The 25499-nt window shown below is 49.1% G+C and overlaps 1 pseudogene across 1 annotated transcript in view; it reads left to right on the top strand.

Annotated features, from left to right (window-relative positions):
• Positions 1-25499, top strand: part of LOC144102556 (uncharacterized) — a 65344-nt pseudogene that overhangs the window by 15710 nt on the left and 24135 nt on the right. Inside the window, exons 6-7 of the transcript XR_013308219.1 lie at positions 10935-12066; positions 22099-22147. The product of XR_013308219.1 is annotated as an uncharacterized LOC144102556 (transcript). The remainder of the gene's footprint in view (positions 1-10934; positions 12067-22098; positions 22148-25499) is intronic.

Below are 25499 nucleotides of genomic sequence, written 5' to 3'. Positions count from 1 at the left end.
AAGCACACAGCGTTTGTTTCAAATGCTGTAGTAGTCTCAAAAAAGGCTGCTTCTACAAAAATGTCGTGAATTAAATCCTGTTATGTTTTCAATTTCTGCTGATATTTTCTTGCACTGATCAATCAGTTGCCAAGAAATCACCTCTGATATATATATTGTCACGCGATCTTCTCGCGATCTCTTTCATCGACCTCAATTTGCCAGTAGCCGTTCTTGAGGTCCATCGATGAGAAATATTTGGCGTAGCAGAGGCGGTCCACTGTGTCGTCGATGCGGGGAGGGGGTAGATGCCCTTATTTGTGATGTTGTTAAAGCGGCTGTAATCAACGCAGAATCGAAGTGCGCCGTCTTTCTTTCTCACTAGAACAACCGGTGCCGCCCATGGGCTGTTTGAAGGCTAGATAACATCATTGCGAAGCATTTCTACGACTTGGTGCCGGATGGCTTGTCGTTTTCGCGGTGACGCACGGTAGGTGCTTTGACGGAGAGGTCTGACGTGTTGTTCCTTTATAATGCGATGCTTGGCAATTGGCGCTTGTCGGACTTTTGGCGATGTCGAAAAACACTCACTGTAGCTTCGAAGCAGATTGCGGATCTGGTCTTGTCTGTTCTGGGGCAGGGCTCGGTTGATGTCGAAAGTGGGCGAGTTCTCTTGGTCAGGCGAGTCTTCTGTGGAGGGGTCGGAAAGGGCGAAGGAGTGTCGTACGTCGGATATTTCGTCAAAGAAAGCAATCGTCGTTCCTCTGTTAATGTGCCGGTATTCTTCGCTGAAGTTAGCAGTACTTTGGCCTGACCATTGCGGAAATGTGCGATGCTGATTGCTCGGTTTAGAAGCAACTGCATGTTCCCCTCGATGATGGCTTCAGCTTTAATGGCTTTCGTGGCGCCTACGGTCACGATAACGCTTGAACAGGGTGGGACGCTCACGTCTTCCTCCAGGACACTCAGGGCAACGTGATCTTTCCAAGTTTTCATTGAAGTGATGGCTTCGTCCGTCGAAAGCGTGATCAGCTTGGATCGCAGGCCAATGATTGCCTGATGCTCATTAATGAAATCCATACCCAAGATCACTTCGCGGGAGCACAACAAAGGTCGCAGGATAGGTATGTCTTTTGACAGTCACTCACGCTCTGCATTGTCCTGATGGCGTAATGAGGTGGCCCCTGCGGTGCGAATTTGTGGGCCGTCCCCAGCCGTTGTAACTTTTCTCAGCTGCGCAGCGAATGTTCCATTCATCACTGAGTACTTGGCTCCTGTGTCGACTAGAGCGGTAACTTTCGGGCCATCGATAGTCACTTCTAAGTTGGTGGTCCTGGCTCTCATTGCATGTCGCTCTCGGCGTCGGGTCACGGCTTCGTCGCGTATGCGAGCCGCGGGTGGGGCGTCTGGTCGAAGCTTTTCTGGGTGGTGGCGTCGTTTTGAAGGCAGTTTGCGTCGTGGTCGGGGTTGTCACTTTGTGCAGCGTCGGTGCAGCGAGTGTAGGTTGTGCAGGTTCTGCATGCGGCGTCGCGGGTGCAGCGTCTTCATGGGGCATGGTCGGTGGAGGATCTTTGGTGTTTCGCTCGTGAGCAACCTTGCCTCCAGAGGTTGCTGTCCTTAGTTTCCCCTACGGGGGCTGGGAGCCCTTCCTTGTACTGCGGCTGCGTAGCTGCGGCGTGGCGACGCAAAGCGCGAGGTTGACAGCGATGGTGAGCGCGAAAAGCGGTTCAGCGTGTACTCCTCTTGATGCCGGTACTCGTCGATATCCGGCGGATGTTGGCTGAAGCGTGGTCGTGGGTTGTTAACGGCAAATCCTCGAAGACCGATAAGTCGGTACGGGCAGTGACAAAGAATATGGCCGGCCTCACCACAATGGAAGCATAACGGCCGTTTCTCAGAAGTCCACCAGGCGTCGCATTTCCTGGGGCTTGAGTGTCGATCGTAGGCTGGGCAGGCGGGGGCAGGGAGGTGGCGTTTGGGAACAAGTCGTTCATGTCGGACAGGATGCAGGGCTTGTCGTTGGGGCTGAGGAGTCCTTACTGCAGCGGCTTAGGTCATGGCCTGGGGTTCTGTGGCCGTCGGGGTGCCAAGTGCCTGTTGCACTTCTTCCCGTACCACATCCATCAGAGTCGCTGCTTGTGGCTGTGGGGAGGATAGCAGTAAAAGTAGCAGCGTCTTTTCGCTGTCCGGTACGGTCCGGCAGGGTCTCGAACTCAAGGCTCCTCTCCCTGGAGACGTCGGGTGGCTCGCTGAGCTGCTGGCTCATCCTCGGGTGCGAAGACGAAGCGCTGAGGGCTGGCGTCACAACTTGAAGGGGGCGTCCAGAACATGGAAGGGTACCCCGCACCTCCACCAGATGTCACGTAGTGGTGTCGGTAGTTGAAGCAGCGATGAAGACGGATAAAAGGTCTTCTAAAAGAAAACTGTTTATTGGGTTGACTTGCGCCCAAATTGGACTGAATCACTCGGCGGCGGCGAAGCGACAAGCGTGCTCGGCGGTCGTCGAACAGATTGCCCGCTGCTGTCGGCCGTGCTCAATTTAAAGCTGATAGTGAACTTTCGAGATAAAGCGTGCAAAGTTACTAGAACATTCCGGAACAACGTAGAATCAGTTCTGCCTGGATGTGATCCATCGAGATAAATCTAGTCGCGTCTTGCATTGCAAACAAAGCGATAAAGTAGTGTGGCGGAAGATTTGAAGAATGAACAAACACTGCAAATATTCACGGCAATATATATATATATATATATATATATATATATATATATATATATATATATATATATATATATATATATATATATATATGTTGAGATTTCATATTAATAAGAAAAAGCCATTTCTATCTCTAATGCCTACAGACAATAGCATTTATTCTTGGTGGATCAGGCCTTTGCATAAAGGATATAAAATCGTTAGACAGTTTCTGTTTGTCAATCATAGTTAGCAAGAGAGAACTGAAGGGGCTAGGGCTTCTGTGCGGAAGGGAGCATTCTGTTCCCCTTTGTTCTCCGTAATATATTTTGATGTATGATGCATATCTTGCTCATGTATATTAGTGCTTGAGGGCAATAAATGAATGTAATAATTTGTATTTTGCTTCTGTTATTCTTTAAACAGTCTAGGATAGAGAGTGTTGTACGTGAAAGAATACGTGCTCCACGTATGCGTTCTATATTTCCGGTCACAAGGAAGAAACATAATCCGGTAAAACTTAACTTGTTTAATTGGCCGAATGGTAAAAGAAAACTTTACAGCAGAGATTGGAAACACGGCCTTTCCGTTCAGCGTCCCGCACAACCACTGTCCCGATGCCGGGCCGAGTCCTCCCTTTCCTCCTTTCCCGCGCCGTTCCAGGAAAGCGGCGACAGGCAAACGAGCCGGCCGATGACCCCGCAGACCGCCGTCCGGTTCATCCGGGCGCCCGCCGCCTGGTCCGCCCGCGCGCACACACATACACGTGCACACACACACACACACACACACACACACACACACACACACACACACACACACACACACACACACACACACACACACACACACACACACACACACACAGCACTCCCGCCGTCCTGGGTTCGTTGGCTGATAACATCGCGCACCGCACGGCGCCGTCTCAAATCTTTGTCTCCGACACACTCCCCCCCAAATGATGGAAGTCATTTGTTAGCCGGAGAGTTCCAAAGGGTATATAAGTTGAATCGGCCGCCGAAGTCTTGCCCCCACCTGGCATTCGGACCTCAAAAGCTCTTGCCTTGTTGTCTCTTCCAGTGAAAGCCCTTTCAATCATTCCAAGCTTCCACATTTGGCGCGGTTGCAGAGCTCTTTTAAGAGGACCACATCGCCAATGTCAACTTGTCTTCCACGTTGATCGCCTTTGGAATGTGTCAGCTGCAACTCCTTTAAGTATTCAGAGCACCAGCGCTTCCAGAACCCCTCCAACGCTTTATCAAGAGTCGAGATCATATGTCGCAGGTGGTCACAGGTCAGAGCGGCGATTTCCTTTCGTTGTAGCGCGGGTAGAGAGGTCAGTCGTTTTCCGGTAAGAAACATAGCAGGGCAAAGGGGCTCCGGTTCATTTGACTCTGTGTAAACGTGTGTAAGTGGGCGGGAATTCAGTACAGCTTCCACTTCGGTCAGCGTAGTTGTCATTTCCTCAAGTGTGAGGTAGCCTCTTCCGAGAGTCTTCTTCAACGCTTGCTTCGTCAGTCCGACAAGACGCTCGTAGAAGCCACCCCACCAGGGTCCGCGTTCTACAATGAATTTCCACTGAACCCGAGCGCTTACAATGTACTCTTGCACCTGGCCACTTCGCATCGCATCCCAGAGACGTCCCAAATCCTTGTTCACTTTCTTGAATGTGAGAGCGTTATCACTGTAGATGGTGCTCGGAAGTCCTCGTCTGGCGGTGAATCTTCGAAATGCGAGAAGGAATGAGCTCGCTGACATATCGCTGACGAGTTCCAGATGGATAGCTCGAGTGACTGCGCAGGTGAACAGCGCTATATAGCACTTGGTTGGAGAGGTCCCCTTGACAACGAGTGGCCCGGCAAATTCAACACCGGTCACCTGAAAGGGTTGGGCCTCGGTTATGCGGTCTTTAGGTAGTGGAGCAGTCACTTGATTTGCTGGTTGAGCGTTGAACCGTTGGCATGTTACACATTCTTTTAGAGTCCTCTTCACCATCTGCCTCGCTCCGATCACCCAATACCTTTCCCTGAGCTGCGTTAAGGTGCAACGTATCCCTCCGTGCAGCACTTTGCGGTGACAGTAAAGAGCAAGCAGCTTCGATAGGTGGCTCTGCTTAGGTATCACGACGGGATGCTTAGCGTCATAGTCCAGGTGACTACGTTGTAGCCGTCCATCAATTCTCAGGATTCCCTTGTCGTCCACCATAAGAGAAGCATTTCTGAGTGGAGAGTCAACGGGGAAAGCTTGCTGGTTATGAACGCTTTTTAGCTCTCTGTGAAAGCCTTCCCTGTGCTCGTTGCGGATCCAAAATATTTCAGCCTGATCGAGTTCTTCGGCGGTAAGAGCTCCGACTTCATCGTTGCGTCGTCTCATCCTTGAGACGAATCGAAGCACCCAAGCTGTGACTCTGATCAGTCTGATGAAGGAGCTGTAGCGCTGAATGTCCATTAATGAAGGGGATTGCACTTGGGATGACATGGCCGGCAGCGCCTTCGTTGGCTGTTTTAGCTCCAGTTCCGCATCAGAGAACGCGTTTAGCACTAGTCCCTGTGGCCACTCGCCATCAGGTTTGCGGAGCCACTGAGGCCCTGTCCACCACACGTCGCTGGCCGCAAGGCGAGAAACGGAAACGCCGCACGTCAGGAGGTCCGCAGAATTCTATTTTCCTGGGCAGTGCCTCCATTCATAGCCGCCGGTGACGCGCTGAATCGCATACACGGTTTCGCACAAACTGCTGCCAGCGTCGCGCATCTCCTCGTATCCAGTGGAGTGCTATCGCAGAGTCGGTCCACAAAATTACTCGACCAGGGTGCAGTTCGATCGTGCTTAGGATGTAGCTGCATAGTCGAGCAGCGAGCAAACATGCCATGAGTTCCAGCCTCGCTAGAGTGAGTTCTTTCAGGGGGGCCACTCTCGATTTGCTCATCATGACCGTTGAATTCAGGCCGTCCTCCGAGGCGATGGTAAGGTATGCGACCGCCCCATAAGCCACGGGACTGGCGTCTGCAAAGATGTGTAGATCCGTCTTTGTTGACTGCCTGTTTACGTCCGCCCCATAGTACCGCGGCACCTGTACTTCAGAGAGGTGTTTTAATTCACCGTGCCATGTAAGCCACCTTTCGGCTACATCACTTGGTAGGGGATCATCCCACTCCACGTTTCGTCGCCGCAGATTCTGAAACAAGATCTTGGCCCGCACGATAAAGGGTGACAGCCACCCCAACGGGTCGTAAATCCGTGCCGTAGTTTGTAGCATGGATCGTTTGGTGTCTGGTTTACCAGTGTCTGTGACGCAAGACGCAAAGGTCAGGCGATCTGTAATGGGGTCCCATGCCAGTCCTAATACCTTGAGTACACCGGACACAAATCCCAGAGGCTTGGTTTCGTTACAGTCTTGCCCAAATAGCTGGCACAGCCTCTCGTTCGACGACCACTTGTGCAGCTTCATCGAGGCGGCGTGGAAGATTGCATTGGCCTCGGTGTATAGCTTCACTGCCTCCTCTTCGTCATCTGCACCAGTTAGTAGGTCATCTACATAAAGGCCTTGCTGCAGCTGGCTCGCGGTGTGGGGAAAACCTTCCTCGCACGATTTCAGGTGGTGCTGAAGAGTAGTGGAGAGTAAGAATGGGCTCGCGGTGGTTCCAAACGGAACTCGCTTCATGCACCACGTTTCAATGGGAGGCAACGGAGAACCGGGCTGAGGGGTCTCTTGGAACCAAAAAAATCGAAGGGCGTCTCTGTCTTGTTCCCGGATTCCAATTTGCAGAAAGGCCTGTTGGATGTCAGCGACAAGTGCAACTCGGTACTTGCGGAAATTAAGAAGGAGCCCCACGAGGTCCGCAGTTAGATTGGGTCCAGTCTCTAAGTTATCATTGAGACTCTTGGAATTCTTTCCGCGGGAGGAATACGACCCTCAGTTTTCGGGAATCGCGAATGACCGCTTGATGAGGCATGTGATAAACGCAGTGGTTGCGGATGGTCTCGTCTTCTACCTGTTCTGCAATGTCGGAGACGCCATACTGCCTAATGGTCGTGTCATACTCTTGGAGCAGGTCAGGAGCCCTCCTGAGCCGGTTGGCCAGCTGACTGAGTCGCTTCAGCAGAATTTCCTTGTTGTCCTCGAGTGAAATCTCGGATTTCCAGGGCAACGCAACTTCATAACGATTACCGTCTCGCTTGATGTTGTCCTCAAAAAACTCCAAGGCCTCACATGGTTTTTCGTTGTCTTCGCTCTCATTCACCCCAATTGATTCTAAGGTCCAAAATTTGGTCAGAATATCAGTTGTTTCTTTTTCAATCACTGAAATTCGCAGTGTCACGGTGTGGAGGCAGTTTGTCTGCTCGATATCGCTCTCAATAGGCCCTTGAACAGTCCACCCAATTGATGTTTCTACAGCCCTCAGTCGTTTTCCTAATTTGACACATCTGCCCGTCGTGAAGTCCCATAAATGATCAGACCTGATGAGCAGCTCAACCTTTTCTGCACCGCTGTCTGTAGAGAAGTCAGCTGCTTCGTACCCGACGGATATCAACTTTTGCAGTACATTTCCCGGTGGCGAAGGTATCGGCTGGTCACAAATTACGTCTGTTTCCAGCACTTTGAGTTCGCGCTCACATCCGCGCCTCGTCTTTAGCGTAACTCTGACTCTTCGGAACTCGCGTTCCTCTTGGTGGCCTCCGAACACACCGACAGTCAGCCTTTCATGCCCGAGAAGCGTGCATCCCATTTTCCGTGAGGCGTCAGAGGCTATGTAGGAGCGCTGACTTCCTCCGTCGAACAGGACTCCCACCTGCGCGTTGGAAGTTTCTCCACTACATAACACAGTCGCGGTCTGTAACAAAACTGTTCTTTTGAGAGCGGAGCTGTCTCCCGTGGTCATAGCTTCGAGGCTTATCTGTGCATTAGTCACTGTTCGGTTCGCTTCGGGTGGCCTGTTACTTGAGTACGTCGGGTCGCACATCGTGCTGGCATGCTTCTTGCGGCATTTGTTGCACTGCAGGTTTACGCGGCATGCTCGTGACCGATGTCCAGTTCTCGTGCACCTAAAGCAACGGCCGGACGACTGCAAAAGTCGTTTCTTCTCCTCTAGACCTTTTGAGGCGTCGCAGTTGTGCGTTTGGTGATCGTTAGAGTCACAGAAGAAGCAGGTCAGCGGGCTCGAGCTCTGATGCAACATCGCTGTGGATCGGACATGCTTGTCATGCGTTTTACGAAGCTGCTTGTGACTCTCTTTAGTGCCTTCTTTAGGTTGTCGACAGAGGTCCATGCCTTGCAGTGCAGCCAAGTTCTCTCTGCTTTCGACCTCTACTCTCAAAAAGGAGAGTAGCTTAGAAAATGAAGAGACGGTACCTTTTCCAGTCTCGTTCGTAGTGTGCGATGAGGCATCGGAGACGGAGCCTTGTTGGTCGCTGGCGAGACGGTCGGTGTCGGCAACGCACCTTCGGTTGAAGTCTAGCAGAATGTCCGGTGGCATTGCTCGTTGTTCAATCGGAAGTAGCGTTGAACTGAAGGTGTCCAACTTCCGTCCGAGCGCTTCCAGTCCTCTGATGTGCGCCGCCAAGGTGTCGTAGAGACGGCGAAGACCACGGACATCATCTGAAGAACGCACCGGCTTCAAATCAATTAGACTCTTGATGTGTTCTTGCACAAGAAGTTCTTCGTTTCCAAACCGCTTCCTCAAGAGTTGGATAGCGTCGTTGTAACATCGTGACGTCGATGGAAGGCCCGCCAGCGCAGCAGCCGCATCGCCTGTCACCGATGCTCGCAGGTAGTGAAACCTGTCTGTGTCAGTAAAGTCTTCGTTTTTATCCACTACCTGCTGAAACACTTCCCAAAAGGCTTGCCAGTCCGAGCGCCGCCCGGTGAATTTGATCAGTTCAATTTTCGGCAGCTTTACTCTCGTCTTCACCGACGTGGTCGTTTGGATGGCAGTGCCACTGCCCGCCGAATTCACGGCAGCCTGCGTTGTTGACGAACCGCTGTCGACTCAAAGTTGCAGTACAGCAAGGCACGCTGTAATACGGTCTTGATAATCGTACACTTGCTGATATTCGTTTTCAGCATCTTCTTTCGGTACTAATGGCTCAATTTCTTCGTTGACGTGCTCTAGCTGTTGCTGCAGCTTAATGAGTCGAGCGTGGAACGATACAGCTTCTGTAATCGTGAGGGACGCTTGTCGCTCCTCAGTTTCGTTGGTAAGCTTCGTAATTTGCGAGCGTAATACTCTTCGTTTCTTTAAAAGGCGCTCCATTCTCTTCTACAGTTCGTTTAGCCAATTAGTTTACCGGATTGATGACATGGATATTCGTCGTTGCCGAGACTTACGTGAAGTGGATGCGTTGATCGTGAGCGTTGGAGCGATGTAGCGATGATCTCACAAATCCACAGCAGAAGTCCCGGGTTTCGGCACCAAACTTGTTGTACGTGAAAGAATACGTGCTCCACGTACGCGTTCTATATTTCCGGTCACAAGGAAGAAAGATAATCCGGTAAAACTTAACTTGTTTAATTGGCCGAGTGGTAAAAGAAAACTTTACAGCAGAGGTTGGAAACACGGCCTTTCCGTTCAGCGTCCCGCACAACCACTGTCCCGATGCCGGGCCGAGTCCTCCCTTTTCTCCTTTCCCGCGCCGTTCCTGGAAAGCGGTGACAGGCAAACGAGCCGGCCGATGACCCCGCAGACCGCCGCCCGGTTCATCCGGGCGCCCGCCGCCTGGTCCGCCCGCGCGCACACACATACACGTGCACACACACACACACACACACACACACAGCACTCCCGCCGTCCTGGGTTCGTTGGCCGATAACATCGCGCACCGCACGGCGCCGTCTCAACTCTTTGTCTCCGACAGAGAGTTCACAAAATGATTTTGAAGTGCGGAAACATTGTTGATCAAGATGTTATACAGTGTAGGTAACACATTTCCAGACGTTGATAAGTTGATGGGTAGCAATTATACTTTCTTCATATTTGAGCCTATGGATAACGGTGGCCAATTGTTGGAAGACCGTTGATAGGGTGTTGGTAAGTGGTGGATGAGAAGTATGTGAAATGTGTTGATAAGGGGAAGATAAGAAGTTTAAAGACTTTCTATGTACTTGAGTTTTTGATAACGGCGGCCAATTGTCCGAAGGCCATTGATAGGGTGTTGGTAGGCATTGTCGGTAAGTGGTTGATATGAAGTATATAAGGAGGTAAGGAGATTATATGAAGTGTAGAATTTCTATGTACTTGAGTCTTCTGGATAACGGTGGTTGTTGGAAGATGGTTGATAGGTTGTTACTACAAAGTATAAAAACATTTAAAAGACCTTCTATTCAATGTCTATATGTTGTATTAACATTTGTCTGAAGACTTCCTAAAGAATGTTACTAAAAAGTTTTGTAAAGGTAGATCACGCGGCTGGGACAATACGTTTTTGAAAATTATGGTTACATTTAGCAGGGACACATTCTTTGTGTGTGTGTATGGTGTATATATATATATATATATATATATATATATATATATATATATATATATATATATATATATATATATATATATATATACTTATGAACTGACACACAACTTAAAAACTTGGGTTTACTGATGTTTCGACTGGGGAGCAGCACAAGTAATCCCAAGGAAGCGGCACATCGCTTAACCGCTACACGACTGCCCCAGGATTGGTAAAAGGACTCCCAGCAGTGTATCAATGTCAATAGACAATGACCAATTCCACATTTACGGGCATTAACCCATTATTGCTATCCGAACAACTTTCATCCGTGTACAATAGATCCGAACACCTAAGGCAAAATAAAAACCGAAGTGTTATTGCACCTAATTCTCATTTGGCCTAACTACGCAAATCGACCATCACTTTTTTTTTTACTAGATTGTCGGCACCTTGCACACACTGAGCACCTGCTGTATTGTCTTCACCAGGCACGATGAATCTCATTCGGTGCTGAAAGTCTCAATGGTTTTTATTTTGTTTAATGTCCTGCTTTGTTAGATTGCTATGTTAAACATATTTGCAGAAGCATGCTTCAACAGATTATGCAGTATAGAAATATTGCGAGTACTTTTTAATGTGGAATTTTGTAGGGTAGTGAATTGCTATATTCAGTGATAGTGAACAACATTTAAAGCATAATGCCCAGCAATAGATTGTCTCCAAGACCACAGATTTGCACGTTTAAGCATGTGTAGCTTGCGGGCTTTGTAGAGGTCGTCGCTCTGCCCGTCTGTGCTTACAAGTTTGTTCATTCCAGGTTGCGGTCCCGGCGGGCTGTTGCCCGCTCAGATCCCGCCCCCGAGCGACGTCTGAGAACCAGCGGTTCCTGCCCCGGCGCCAGGCCTGCTGCCTTGTTGTCTAGGGCTCGATGACCCTCCTGCCTCCTGCGACGCGCCCCACGAAAGCAAATGTTTCTACTTTACCGTGCCGGAGCTTGTTCCGGCAGACGACCCCATCGAGGCGGTTGTCGGTGTCATTGGTCTGCAGTACCTGCAGCACCTCAGCGGAACAAAGTTCCTTTGAGCCATGAGCTCGATGGCTCAGGTGACGAAAATGGTAGCGGCGGGCAGCTTCCTCATCGCTGGAAAGCAAGCGCCGCTGACGCAGATCGCCGCGCCAGTGGTGTACGTGACAGTGCTCCGTCTACCGCCAACAGTCACGGACGACGCCCTGGCTGCTGCCCTGGGCGCCTACGGGAAGGTGGGAATGGTGTCGGAGCCCGTCTTCAAGAGCCGAGGCTACGTCCAGAACAGGTGCCGCACGAGATGCAGCGGGCGCCGCCGAACTTTCTCACCGTCATGGGCCACCGTGCCATGCTCGAGTATCGTGGCATGAAGCAGGTGTGCTCACGGTGCGGAGGAGAGGGTCACCTGGGCGCCGCCTGCACTTCCACGCGCTGCGGTCATTGCGGCGCGTACGGCCGCGAGACGGAGACCTTGCAGGCGGCGTGCAAGCGCTGCGTGGGGATAGCACGCGACCTCGGACTGCGTGCAGCTTCGCTCGTACGCCTCCGAAGCCGCCACCGTTTCCAGCAAGGTGGAAGGCGCAGCACCTACGAGCTACAGCGAGCCCGCTGCTCAGCGGGAAGAGGTTGCAGCGATCTCCGCTGAAGACCAGGTGGAGAAGGAGCCGACTGACTCCTCGGCGCTACAGTCCAAGGGTGCCTCCGACACCGTGGAGTTGGCCTCGCCAGACATGGAGGCGTCGCAGTTCCAGTCGCCCCTGGCGGAGCCTCCAAGCCCGGTCGCTTTGCCTTGCGCCCCCCGTGTGCTGCGAGGATGGCCCGGGCTGGCGTGTGCGCAAGGTCCTGGACCTAGACGAGCCGAAGTGCCGACACACGTTGTCTGATGGGGGTGTTTCGTCATTGGCCGATTCGACCTCCTAAGAAGGTGAGGACGGCGAACGAGGAGAACGCCCTCATGGACGTCTTTTAAGATGCCTAGTCTTCGTCACGACGCCTCCGATTAGGACCTCGGGTCTTAAAGGCCCTCTTCCTCCTCCCCCACTCGGTGGTAGCCTGGGCGCCGCCATTCCGGCGCTCAAATGGCGCCATTATCTTATCGACGCACTGGCTTTGTCGGCGCGGCTGGCGAACGATAGAGGGTGTTTGCGCGGGGAAATGTGGCGGTGCGCGTGTGACTGTGTGTTTCTTCCGCAGTCGCGAGCATCGGCGGGACCTTTTCACCACGCAATCATCATTTTCACCACACTATCCCCTTCGCCGGTGTTTTACCGCACCCACAGAGCTGTACCATGCTTTCGTCACAGTCACTGTCGCAGAGGGGTGACCAGGGCGAAGGCAGCCCTGAGTGGTCCGATGGTCGACCCCCTTCCACGGAGCAAGACTATACAGGACGTGAAACTCCCGTCTGCGCGAGCAAGTGCAGGCGACCGGATAAAGTCACAATTGTGTGCACCGACGGGGTCGCATGCAGTGGCGGCACCATGCGGCGCGTCGTAGAAGCTGCAGGGGGCCAGGCGGCTCCGGCGCGTGCTCAAAGCAGACGACAAGCAGTCGAAACGGGTGTTTGCTTCAGCGGACACGCCGTGGCGTTGTATTTCAGTGGTTTCATTCCAGGCCGCCAGACACCACCAGCAGGATAGTGGCACCGCGGGCTTGTGACCTTTTCTGGTCGCTGTAGACAGCGGAGTTTCCACTCCTTATAGTTTTCCTCCGTGCCCCCTTCCAACCAGTGCTTACATTACGGCTGCACTATTTCGCATGTATACTTTAATGACAGAATTTGGTGCATCAGCGCTTACTTCATTGAAGATTTTCAGCACCTCCTGTTCCCTTGCAGAAGTACTGCTGGCGATCCTGCAAACGTGAAGTTTCCATCACACGACTACGTTGCTGGCGGCCACATCTAAATTTTTGCCTCTACAGGCCTGGTCTTGCAATCTCCCCATTGTTTCCATATTGTGCTGAGCCGGAAACAATAGAGCACTTTCTTCTATATTGACGTCGCTACTCATCGCTCAGGAGGCGACTATTAAAATTTCTATTACACAGTCTCAGTTTGTGTCTGTCTTCTGCGAATGTTCTGTCTCTTGGCGCTTCTATGCTTGGCCATACCAATGAGAATATTTGCTCTGCCGTTCAAAATTATCTGCTAGAAACAAAACGTCTACAATCATAAGCTTTCGTACGGTTCATACCATCATAAGCTTTCGTATTTGGGTAATTCCTTCTCGCAATTCCTTCATTTTTTCTTTTTCCCTCCTTTTTTCTTGTAATTACGCCCTTGCTAAAATTTAAGCTTGTTAGACCCCCTAACCACCTGCAACCACCTCTGCAACAGAACCAGAGTTGGCCAATTTTTTGTCATCCTATTTTTGCTGCATGAAATCTACAATGCAAAGAGTCACCGCCTGGTTATGGCCACTCCCCCTTGTGGTATGTGCCAATTTGTGAGACAAGCAACAACATTAGCAGGCCAGCCTACTGCCACACTTAGTATCCTGCGAGATGCTCCCTCTTCCGACAGGCGTGTGTGCTTTGCGTGACCACGTTCTCTTCTCTTTCAACTTATAGGGCGGAATGGGGTTCGCTTCCTTTCACGTGCAGGGTTTTCGCTCTCCCAATAAGCAACAGGAGGTGCTTCACCTTGCGCGATCGTTCCTCATTGATGTTTTGTTTCTGCAGGAGTGCAATGTCCGCACCTCTGCAGAGGTTATTTCTTTTTGTTTGCGTTTTCGTTGTCATGCATTCTTTTCATTGACGGACTCGTGGTGTTGCAACGTGGCCACTGGAACTAGCCCTGCCTGCTAAGACCAGCTGCCTCCCTCTGCGTGGGGAGGTGACCCCTTCTGCGAACTTGGGGCAGCCCTCGGTGGTCCCTGACCAATGACCTATTCATGGCAGTCCTCGAGGACCGCTAGTGGTTTTTACACCGCCTTTTGCAGTATTCGGCCGCTTTTCGTGGCTTCGGGCTTAGCCGCAGGCTGCTCGGTCTGGCCAGAGGGGAAGAGGAAGCAGAAGTTGGGCCGTGGCCCAGCAACCCAGGCTGCGGGGCAGCGGCTAAGTATCTGGCGGTGTTGCGCTAGCTTGCTAAATTTCTCCTTTTTGTCTGTGCCTGCTTACTCCTGTTCTGGGGTGATTGGGCGCGGGACGAGAGCTTAATGTCTACTTCTTCTCCCGGCCAGGGGTTTTACCCTTGGTCGGGATCTCTTCGTCAACACCAGCTCCCAATTGATCTCTTTTTCGCAGTGGAGTTCCGAGCATTCCGGTCGCTTTAGTGCTTTCCGATGGAGGCGCTATCTGACCGAACAACCCGGAGGCAGTGCAGGCGGCTCTTCAGTCCACATCAAAGCACTTCATGCGCATTACCGATGTCCGGCAGTTCGGCAGGGGTGGTATTTTGTGCAAGTCACCGGATAAAGACTGCATTGAAGACCTGCTAAAGTGTACGACCTTTTCCAACCACCCGGCGAGTGCATTCATTCCGCCTCATCTAGCATGTTCCAAGGGCTTGGTCCGAGGGGTCGACTCTCGATTGAGCCCTGTGGAAACACTTGAGAACCTCTCGCCTGCAGGAGTGATTGCTGTCCATCGATGCAGCAGGATGGTTGACGGAGTAAAAATTCCTACGGAGTCCGTCATTGCCACATTTGAAGGAATATTCTGCCCGTCAGAGATTAAGACTGTACTCTTCGCGCCTTCACCCATCTTCGCTTCTCGCTGACACCTACCTCTTCCATTTGCTGACCTTGACATATGCCACGGTGCCACCGAACTCGTCATCTCGAATTCCTTGCCCTATCAGTGCACCTTGCTCTGTGGAGAATGTCTTGGACACATTGAACACCTTGGTTTGCTCATACCCTTCGACGATGGGGCTTTTTGCGGTGGTACCTTTGTCGCCGCCCTCACACTGCTTAGTGCTGTCTCCGACCCGCTCTCCCAGGAAATGTTTCACCGTTCAGTGGCCAGCGACCACGACCCAGCTCATCACGAGAAGCTCCTTGCCCGGCTTCACAAGTTCCACTCTTCCTTCGACCACAAGACAACCTCTTTGTGCCGCGCGACCACCGTCGTTCACAGCATTGTTAGAGGCCCTCATGCCCCTCTCCCCCAGCGCCCCTACCATGTGTCGCCTCCAGAGCGCTGCGTCATCGCTGAACATATGGACGACATGCTCCACCGCGGTGTTATCCAGTCCTCTTTTACTCCATGGTCGTCGGCCGTCGTGCTCGTCAAAAAGAAGGATGGTTCATTCGGTTCTGTGTTCATTATCATCGCCTAAACAAAATTACGCGCAAAGACATCTGCCCGCTACTCCGTATTGATGATGCCCTCGACTGTTTGCAAGGAGCCGAGTTCTCCTCGCTGGATCTCCGTTCCGACTATTGGCTAGTCCCCATGGCTGAATCTGACCGCCCAAAAACAGCTTTTGTCACACCTGACGGCCTCTATGAATTCAACGTGATGCCGTTCGGCCTCTATAACGCTCCTGCAACATTGTAGCGCATGATGTACATCTTGCGTGGCCTCAAAGGGCACATTTACCTGTGCTATTTTAACGATGTTGTCGTTTTTTTTCACCTGATTTTTCAACACATCTCAAGCACTTGCACAATATACGGCACTGTCTCACCGATGCTGGTCTCCAACTCAAGCTCAAGAAATGTCGATTTGGTGCCCGCAAACTGACCATACTTGGCCATGTCGTCCCCAAAGATGGCATCCTGCCCGATCTGGAAAAGCTTCGTTCTGTCCCAAACTTTCCCAAACCGACTTCTGTTAAGAAGTTCCGAAGCTTTTTGGGCCTGTGCTCATATTTTCGCCGCTTTGTGCACAACTTCGCCTCTATCATCGCACCGCTTACGAAGCTCCTGAATGGGTCCGCTGATCTGTCTGCTTGGAACTCAGCCTGCAACGCTGCTTTCGCTACCCTACGTCGTCTTCTGATTTCACCACCGATCCTGCGCTATTACGACTCCAGTGTGCCAACCGAGTTGCACACTGATGCCAGTGGCATAGGCCTCGGAGCCGTCCTTGCACAGCGTAAGGCTAGCTTTCCCGAATATGTTGTTTCTTACTCAAGTCATACGCTCATGAAAGCCGGATCTAATTACATCGTTACGGAAAAGGACTGCCTCGCCGTAGTGTGGGCACTCACAAAATTTCGTCCTTATCTTTATGCCCGCCTCATCGATGTTGTTACTCACCACCATGCCCTCTGCTGGTTTTCTACCCTCAAAGACCCTTCTGGACACCTTGGCCGCTGAGCCCTTCGTCTTCAGGAATACGATATTAACGCTGCATATCGGTCGGGCTGCAAACATTGTGACGCTGACGCCTTGTCCCGCTCACCTCTGCCATCTCCTATGCCCTCGCCTCGGCCTTGGCTGCGCTCACAGCCATGGACCTCTCCATGGAACAGCGTCGAGATCCATGGATTTTTTTCACTCCTAGATGCCCTCAATGCACTGACTACGGATTCGTTACCTTGGGCCCTTATCGACAAGCTTCTCGTTTCACGCTTCGCGACTTTCTCCTATATCGCCGCAACTATCACCCGGATGCCCGCAAATGGCTCTTTTTTTATTCCTCACCATTCCGACCCACAAAGCGCTCATGCAGGATTGCTGAAAAAAACCTACGAACGTTTGCGCCAGCGATACTACTGGCATGGAATGTACGATTTTGTTCGCCGTTATATACGCTCCTGCATTGCCTGTCAGCAACGCAAGTCCGCCCCTCCCCAAGCCCGTTACAGCCATTGCCTTGCCCAGCTCGCCCCTTCGATCGCGTGGGCATCGATCTGTATGGTCCCCTGCCGTCCACGCCTGCCGGGAATCGACGGATTATTGTAGCCGTGGATCACTTCACTAGGTATGCGGAGACGGCAGCCCTGCCCTCGGCTAGTGCTCATGACGTCGCATTCTTCCTCCATCATTTCATCCTGCATCATAGCGCGCGCCCCTGGGGAACTTCTCAGTGACCGCGTCCGTGTTTTTATCTGACGTCGTTCACGAGCTACTGGATGCATGCCACACCGTCCATCGCAAAACTACTGCCTACCATCCCCAAACGAATGGCCTCACCAAACGCTTCAACCGGACTCTTGGAGACATGCTCGCCATGTAAATTTCCTCTGACGCCTCCAATTCGGATCAAGTACTTGCATTCGTCACTTATGCTTACAGTACCGCCTTTCAAGCCACAACCGGTTTTTCTCCGTTCTTTCTTTTATATGGCTCTGGACCTTCTTGTCTCCTGGATACCGTCCTTCCGCACCGCCCCGACAGCTCGGAATGCACTTTTCTCTCTGACGTCGCCCGTCATACCGAGCAGTGCCGCCAGCTGGCTCGCTCGTTGACGAATACCACTCAAGGCCTCCGCACATATGAGAGTGACCGCGGCCTTTCCTACTGACTCGCTCGTCTCGTTGTGTGTGCCGGCTGCCTCCAAGTTAGCGGTTAAGTACCTCGGCCCTTACCGTGTCTTCGAGCGCGTCACCTATGAACTATAACGTCGAGCCAGTGACCTCCTCTTTGTATCACCGTTGTCAGGGCCGCGAAATTGTTCACGTCAGCCAGCTAAAGCCGTACTGCGACCCCCTTGTCATCTCTTAGCCTTGAGTTGACAGGATGGCTCCCTCTTGTCTCCGGTGCAGTTGCAATGAAGAAGACTACAGTGCGCACCATCGACGACGACAAAGAGGTTCGGCTGGTGCCACCGCTGCTGGGTCAGTTTGTGCAACGGTTACGTCGCCAGCCCTTTCAGCTCTACAATAAACTGCTCTTCAAGGGTATTATCTCCTGGTAAAAAGACAGCACCAGGCCCAGACAACGTGTACTACATTACTTTTGCTCATCTTTCTGAGGCTGCCATACGGGCATTGTTGAAATTCTTTAATAAAATATAGACAACTGGGAAAATACCTGAGGAGTGGAAAGAAGAAGTCATGGTATTTTTTCTGAAATGTGCAAAACCACCAACAAGTCCTAACAATTACAGACCGATAGCCCTCACCACCTGCTTTGCTAAATCTTTTGAAAGTGTAATACACATTAGACACCTTCACACTTCTTGAATTTTGACAACTCGTAGACTTACATCAATGTGCATTTAAAAAAGCATGCTTGACCAGTGATCACCTTGTTTGCCTAGAAAGCACCATCCAGGAGGCGTTCATCCACAAGCAGCACTGTATCGGGGTGTTCTTCGACTTGGAGAAGGCCTATGATACCACATGGAAGTTCAGCATTCTCCGTGACCTAGCAGAGCTAGGTATCCGTGGCAGGATGCTGAACTGTTTGAATGACTTCCTGGCTAACCGCACATTCAGAGTCCGCCTAGGAGCAACTCTTTGACCTTCACCCAAGAGAATGGCGTACCCCGGGGGTGCATTCTAAGCACGACACTCTTCGTAGTAAAATTGAATTCCTTAGCCAAAGTAATACCAAAGTCCATAATATATTCGGTTTATGTAGGCAACCTACAGATAGCATGCACTTCCTCCAGCATATCGTCCTGCAAGAGACAAATCACGCTAAGTAAACTACCTGCCTGGGCAGAGAAAAATGGGTTCAAGTTTTCTCCTCAAAAACAGTAGTTGTTGTGTCCTCATTGCGACAAGGCCTACAGGTCAATCCCAACCTATACTTGAATCAAACCACACTACCAATTAAGCAAGACATAAATTTTTAGGCATCACTTTTGACAAACTCTCATTTCTACCACACATTAACAACCTTAAAAAGTAAGCATTCCAAGCCATCAATGTATTAAAGGCGCCCTCGTGAAAACGGTAGGGGTTCAATAGAGCATGCCTATTAGAAATCTATCGCTCTTTGGTGCGCTCTAAGCTGGACTAAAGCGGCATAGTATATGGTTCAGCAAGGGCATCCTACTTGAAATGACTGGACCCTGTTCATAATCTTGTTCTGCACCTATCAACTTGAGCATATAGAACATCCCCGGTGAACAGTTTTTACTTTAAAGCTAATGAGCCCACACTAGAAGATAGAAATGTCACACTTGCATGCGCATACGTCCTAAAAACCCGTTCTCTTCCTAAACATCTCTGCCATTCCATTGTTAGGAAGTGCCTATCTAAAAGATTATTCAGCAATAAACCACATTTTTTCAGGCCAGTAATAATGCACTTTGAAGATAAATGTGGAGTTAGCAGTACTAGATGTCCTACCGAATATTACACAAAGATATGAATATTTGCCACGATGGTACAGCCTCCCTTCAGTATGCGACTTCACACTGGCACACTTAAACAAAAAGGAAACGCCACATGAACACATACTACAAGGATTCTTTGCACTACAAGAAAATCATGACACCAAGACTGAATTTTACACTGATGGCTCAAAAACAGTCATGTTGGAAGTGCAGTAATTTAAAAAAAAATGACACGCCTGCCACAGTACGCACGGGTTTTACTGCCGAGTGTCATGCCATCTTTGTAGCAGTAGAACAAGTAGTAAAAGAACACATAAAAATAGCATCATTTACACACATCTCCTGAGTATGCACAAAGCACTGCACTCTCGAAATGCCGCTGAACCCACAATCTAAAACATCGTACACAACATACCTAAAATAACAAAACAAAAGCATAGCATTATACTCTGTTGGGTCCCAAGGCACATTGGAATTGAGGGTAATCAGAGAGCAGATGCATGATTGGCACAAGCTCGAACCGGTCAAGTAAAAGAAGTGAACGTACCACACAGAGATTTTTTTAAATTACTGCACAGTATACTTAGAAATAAATGGCAGGTTGCATGGGAAGAACAGACAAACAACAAACTGCATTTTATGGAGCCCCTTTTAGGAGAATGGAAATCATGCAGACATCAAGAACGTTTTACTGAAGTTATTTTATGTCGGCTACACATCGGACACACACACAACTTACACACAGCTTCTTGCAGACAAATCAAGACAAACCTCTCTGTGAAATGTGTGCCAATGAACTCGCAGTAAACCACATTTTAATTTCTTGTGCAGAAGTTGAACAACTAAGAAAGAATTATTTTAGAACATTCTACAATGAATACATCCCATTACACACCATGTTGCTTCTAAGTGATCAAGCACTGGTTGACTTTTTATGCATTCTTAGGTTCTCAGAGAAGCCAATGTTTTAAACAAACTCTAGGTGTAAAAAGCGTCACCTTTAAGAAAAGCTCTGTGTTTGATTGCATCATAGCCTCAGTTGCTTCTGCGCCAATAAAACCAATATAACTAACTCTTTTTGGAGAGGTGTATGTTTCGCAGTTGTCATCATCGGCAGCAACCCAACCACATTCACTGCATGAGAAAGGCCTTTCCCGCTGATCACCGGTTGGCATAGTTCTGCGCCAGCTATAGCGTTCTTAATATCCTGTGACCATCTGACTCAATTCTGTATGCCTCTGCCATGCGTACCTTAATTCAAAATCCGCTGTCTTACGTTAACCCATTCACTTCCGCCATTACATCTTTGACAGCGCATCGTGGATTGCTGGAAAGAATTACCGATAACTCGCACTAAAAACATGTCAAGAACATGATTATTATGTTCAGGCTGACTCAAACGGGGCAGAATGCAGAGAATTTAGCAGAACATGTTATCACTGGAAAATAAAATCTATGTACTTCTGCTAATCTTGCCCAACAAAGCAGAAGCACTGAAAGCCTCTGTATAAGTGCTGTTGAGAAAATTTAATGACTTTCATACTTGCTTGCTTGCTCAAAAAAAACTTGTGACCAGGCAGGACTAACGTAATTTGGAATAGTGTAGCTTTCACTTCAGTATGGATATTCTTGGTACCCTGCAGAAAAGCAAATTTGCATGTTCAAATTGAACTAAATAGTAATGAGTGTGAGGCCGATGTCTCTGACTTATGGTGGTATCACAAATTTCCTGGATAATTCTATAAAATTATTCACGAAATTTCTGCTATACCTCGAGCTTGGTGCATGATGGCCTTAGTTGCTTGTGTGCCATAAAACCCAACACAACACAACAAATGTGCTTGGGCTGCGCAGATTTGTGCAAGTATATAGCTGAAAATGTCGTAGTGAAAAGCGAGCAGAAAATTTACAATACACTTAAAAATTCTTGCTTTTGCACCTCGCGGCGACATGCGGTGCCGGAATTTTGTACAAAAACCTGCGATACGACATCACGTCGTGCAAATGACGTCAACAGCCGGGGGTTATATATGGTTCATAGCGCCAAATTCTTTCAGACATCACGTGCTACTGTGGCCGCAGTCACTCTGCGCGTGCCGCAGCCGGCGGAGGTAGGGAGGGGACAGAGTGAGTGGGGCCGACAAAGGAGCGCCGCTGTTTTGGCGTGCAAGAGGAGAGGGAAAGGCGCGATGATGCGGAAGTTCTAATTTTTTTTGTATAGAACTCAGCTTCCACAAAACGCACCAAAATAATTCTTGCTGGAAGATAATTACAAACCGTCGTCTTTTAACATCCCAGACATAACGCACCTTTATTGAGAGCCCCTTTCTGGGTCCCTTTAATGAGAATAGTTCTTACGTATATAAGTGTGATTAATTCAAGGAGCCTACTGTGTGGGTCTAGTTCATGCAGCATGATTTGATAACATGAAAGCTGCACAAGCTATGGACTCTAGAGCATAGAAAAGGTGCAGGCAGGACAAACAATGACTTTCAAATACTAGTCATAGTTGAAAGCTTGCACTTGTCCTGTCTGAATATCTTCTGTGCCTCATTACTTGCGGAGTTTTTATTTTAAAATGAAGTCTGATGAAGTGCATCTGCTACACTGTGCCATAAACGATTCCTTTGATTTGGTTTGCTTCACCAAAACTGCACTTTTTTTTCAGCAGTGACCATGTTCTACTTAATGGGAATGATTTGTATCTTACCTTATAAATCTTGCTGCTGCCCTGCACTTTTTGTGTAATTGCTTGAGCTGAGCTGTTTTCTTGCAGGCATGTCTGACTGGTGCTCCAACCCCTTCCACAGTGGCTGACCAAGGCAGTGAGTTGACCTTTTCGATTCGGAAGCTGGTACAGTGGAATCTGATTAATTTGGACTGACTTAATTCACGCTTCCAGTTTATTCCAGTGGCGGGAAGAGGCATCTTTCCTTTACTCTCACTAGCCAATGCCGTGATTTTGTGCTATGTCACTTCTACCATTGTCACAGTTAAATGCCTTGAGAGTTGGCCATCCGATAAGTCAATAGAAAATAAGAGTGGGCATTTGAAACATTCAACAGCGTGAAAAAGGTCCTGATTAGAGTTGGTGATACTTGATATACCATTGCCAATACAATGCCCTGCAGGTCTGTGTTCTGGCCTCTTGCTTCAGAAATGAACATGTTCAACTTATCCACAGATTTGGCCCTGCCATATGCAGTAAGCATTCAAAAGATATTTAACCCTTTTATGGCCAGTGTCTCAAATTCTCGACACACTAAATGTACACAACATACTCATTTCTGAAAAAGAGCTTGGACGCAAATTTTTATCTCAATGTGTTCCCACTAGTCAGTGCTTTGTAGTGAAAAGCTTTGAGGAAGCAATGTGAAGGAAAAAAAGGATGGCATTGTATGACAGCTGGCCAGTTTTCAATGACTCCTTATGGTTCATTTTGTGAGAACTGTTGCCAGAAGTAGAGCCGAGCATTTGTCACAGGAAAAATCATTGGCACAGGATGGGCCCTTGATGGTTGCGTGTCATGGAATGCATGTTTTTTATTCAGGTTTGCATATTACTCTTTTTCACAATTTTGTGGCACTGGTAATAGGTGCTACTTATTTTGAAGTTGGAGAAATGTATTGAAACTCAGTCTACTGGTGAATTTCCAAATTTCTCACAAGTGTTGTGTAGCATGTATGGGCTCACAACACCACACGTGAACTTATAGGGGCCAACAGACAAGCACAACACGCTCTTTCACAGGGTGCCACATACTTGACACCCTCCAAGTTCGCATACAAGTCCGCCGCCCCATACACACACAGCTCCTAGTAGCCCTCCCCCCCCCCCCCCTCCTTGGAACACCCACGCCCCCTATCAGTCCACCAAATAGCCCATGCAAAAGCTCCACACAAACACTATGTTTCGGAAGCCAACGCCGTATGGGTAGACGCAGCCTGCACAGACGAAGATGCAGTCGTTAACCACCACACACCCCAACCCATCGCCGCTCTCCACCTTCCTGCAGCATGCTCTCCGGAATTTTCAGAAGAGGCAGCAATCGCACTTGCCCTTAATGCACTATAATGCCCGGTATGTTCTTACCAGTGACAGCAGCTGCCATCATAGGGCAGTGGCGCATCGTTTAACCTGTTGTGCCAGTGCACCAGGCATCTGAATGTAAAGTGGGCAATTACCGATTTCGCTTATATGGACACTGACCCATTAACGCTGTCACATCGTACCTTTCAAGCGGAGCTTAGGTGTCCCTGCTTGATCTTGAAAAACAAGCCTCGAACTTAAACTGAAGTGAAAGCCGAAGTTCTTGCACACCTATCACATTTGGCTTAACCATGCTAAATTGTCCGTCATTTTTAAATGTCGATACACTAGTTTTCACAGTGTAGCTGTTATAGTTTTGAAGTTTCATTTCTTTATAATTGGGTCATTAAAGCTTTAAAAGCATGGCCACAACTGCAGGCACAGGTCTGAAGGAAGTAGAATACCAGACTTTGCTAGGTGACATGTGTTGCCTTCAGCTTTGTGCACTGGCAAAGTGCACTTTCTTGAATGTGCATTTTTTGAGTAGCATATGGGCTCAGTCTGATTTTGAAATGTCTGCTCATGCAGCTGGAGGGGGTCCAGGAACTGAGTAAAATTGGGCCTTACCTGAAAATGAAATACATGCCTTAATTAGCTGAGACTGTGCACTATGAGAACATAGGTGTTTCTCAAAGGCTTGAATTGCCAACTTGAGAAAAATTCAAATGAATGAGAATAGAAATGGCATGCATACTTATTAGCGTGCAGATTTCACTCTGGTGTTCTGTATTCTGTATCTGTAACAAAGCAGCATATATAGGCTTACTGTGAGTTGTTTTGTTTTTCCAGATTCTATTCTTTTCCAGTCTGGATAAAAACAAGATTCGCACTCTGGAGATTGCATGGGTAGCATCCCAGTGGAGGGCATATGTACTCAGGTGCAGACAAGCTCTGTTAAGGTCGGAAAACAAAAAATATTTTTTAGGTGTACTAAGGACAAATTGATATTTATTCGTTTCAACAGATTACAGTGTTAAAACAAAGTCCACTTGCCCTGCAAACGGAGCTGTTACAAGATAGAGAAGGCCTAACTTTGAAGTACTGGCATAGCTGCCAGCGGTCGTTCTCGCAAGCAAAGTGTGGTGACGGTACATTTCAACACAGATCTCTGGCACTAGGCCACACTGCCATTCCCTTCCAAATGTGCCGTTTACTTCCACGTGTTAACGTCACAGTAATGAATCAGCTGGCAGCGGAAAAGACACTGCATATTTAAATACTACTATTTTCTCTACAACCAATGTTTCCTGCTGCCCAACAAAGCTCAACATATCTGCAAAGTGCCAAACAATTGGTTTTACCAAAAACTGTTAATATCATCCACGTTGTCTCTTTGAAGCGAAATGCAATTGAGCGAAGTACTGACAGGCATGATTTTGTTCTGGGGGAAGCTGCCTGTGACTGTAAAATCTACAGCAGGGTTAGGCGATGGAATTGGCCATCTGTTTGACCGTCTCTCTTGGAGAAGCACCACTGCCCAGAACCAGCTTTGTTCATGTAGTCCTTGGAAAAGCCAGTTGCACAGATCAAAATTAAGCTAGAGCTTTGACAGCATTGTACATTCTGTGGCTGACATGTCTGTGAAGGCCGTCCTTACGGTGTGGAAAGAGCTCTGCCAAGATTTGATTTGACTTCTTCCATCTCACCTGTGTCTAGGCTATCTCGAAAACTTCTTCAGCTCAGTAAGGAGGAAGCTTCGCTGCAGTAACATCCGAATGGGCTACATTCTATTGGTAGCATGAATCACATTTCATTTGGGAGACTGATGCAAGGCCCCTGATTTTCTGCAGCAGAAAATATCCAGTTCCGCAAATGGAGAACAAAGAACCTTTAATATTTCGTGTGAGCCTTCCGCACATTAACGCTTGCGACCTTTGATGCTGCTGCAGCCTGCATGCCACTGCTTCCTGCCTCACTGCTTGGCATTTGTTTCGTGCTGCACAGTTCTGAAAATGAAAAAATGAAAATTGGATTTTGAGGAAAGGAAATGACACAGTAGCTTTCTAAAGAAGAAAGAGATGCCAGAGGTCTGCAGAATTATTTTGACCACCTGGGGAACTTTGACGTGCACAGCACAGGGGGCTTCGC

Source organism: Amblyomma americanum, chromosome 8 (assembly GCF_052857255.1).
Source record: "Amblyomma americanum isolate KBUSLIRL-KWMA chromosome 8, ASM5285725v1, whole genome shotgun sequence".
NCBI classification, from domain to species: Eukaryota; Metazoa; Arthropoda; class Arachnida; order Ixodida; family Ixodidae; genus Amblyomma; species Amblyomma americanum.
The sequence above is the reverse complement of the archived record's forward strand: the minus strand, read 5'-3'. Positions and strand labels throughout refer to the sequence as shown.